Source organism: Poecilia reticulata, linkage group LG12 (genome assembly GCF_000633615.1).
Source record: "Poecilia reticulata strain Guanapo linkage group LG12, Guppy_female_1.0+MT, whole genome shotgun sequence".
Taxonomy (NCBI): Eukaryota; Metazoa; Chordata; class Actinopteri; order Cyprinodontiformes; family Poeciliidae; genus Poecilia; species Poecilia reticulata.
In genome coordinates this window covers 26,113,384-26,114,683 of record NC_024342.1, presented here as the reverse complement: position 1 = coordinate 26,114,683, position 1,300 = coordinate 26,113,384, and the positions used below count along the sequence as shown (strand labels likewise).

General features: G+C 50.9%; 1 protein-coding gene across 4 annotated transcripts in view; it reads left to right on the top strand.

The window, feature by feature from the left end:
* nadk2 (NAD kinase 2, mitochondrial) overlaps positions 1 to 1,300 on the top strand; it is a 25,611-nt gene that overhangs the window by 22,173 nt on the left and 2,138 nt on the right. The gene's annotated exons all lie outside the window — the stretch shown is intronic.

The window sequence follows — 1,300 nt, the reverse complement described above, 5'->3', positions numbered from 1 at the left end:
TGGTGAGTTCAGGTGTTTTTACCTGTCAGTCGTGGTGAGTTCAGGTGTGTTTACCTGCATCCCAGCCGGTTAACGCGCCGCCGATCCGTCGTTAGCAGGTTAGCGAGTCACATGGTGTTCAGCTGCCGGGACCCGTTGATCCTTAGCGCTTAGCGCTGCCATGCTGCTGTCGCCGCCGACACGCCGGGTCGGCTGCTCTGATTGGCTTAGAGCTTCAGCGGCTCTAAGCCAATCAGAGATCAGAAGCTCTGAGCTTAGCGAACGCAGCTCATCGCTTCAGCTGGAACAGGAAGTGGAGCCAAGATTCAACCATGGTTTCCCGGAAAAACGTCTGAAAAGTGTGGCGCGCTTTTGTCCCGGAGGTCTCTGCAGACATTTGACCCGACCAGTCAGAGGGGCTGGGGATAAAAGCGCGCCACACTTTTCAGATTTCCTCTGCAAGCCAGGAGTCGTTTTGTTTTATGTCTGAACTTCAGTCGGTGTGTAAATCTGGAGACGGTTGGATTAGAAAGCAACTGGTGGGATTACGTTTAATCCCAGGATGAGCAGAAACGGGACCAACAAAGGTTCTGGTCAGTCCAGATCCTCTTAGCCTGGAGGAAGAAGAGGAGGATGAAGAGTTCAGTCTGCTGCTAACCGCTAGCTGCTATTCCTGATCAGCAGAGGCCACATCTATTCAGAAACCACTGATCTGTTTAGTGACAGGCTGCAACGGTAACTAGGCAACCAGTGTTGGCTAATGAGAAGGAGAATACTAGCTAACATTAGCATTTGATAAGCTAACAGCTAGCATATCTAGGCTGGTCAGGCATGACTTGTATTTTCTTCTATAAGGAAACTTTATCAATGTCAACTGAACGAGTCGGTGCTGCTAATGTGATGCTACAGCTATCGTTTATCATCCAGTTTTCTTTTTGTTTTTAAAGAAAAAACGTGAGCAGTTACCAAATGCCGACGCTAGCTTATCAAATGCTAACAACCTGCAGAGGAAGTGGGTAGTGTAGTGAGTGACCAACCTGGGCATGCTAGCCTCCCTATAGCTAACACTGGCTCCTAGCTTCCATATAGCGAACGGTAGCTGCTGGCCTCCCTGTAGCTAATGCTGTCTGCTAGCCTCCCCATAGCTAGCGCTAGCTTCCAGCCTCCCCATAGCTAGTGCTAGCTTCCAGCCTCCCCATAGCTAGCGCTATCTGCTAGCCTCCCTATAGCTAGCGCTAGCGGCCAGCCTCCCTGTAGCTAGCGCTAGCTTCCACCCTCCCCATAGCTAACGCTATCTGCTAGCCTCCCTGTAGCTAGCGCT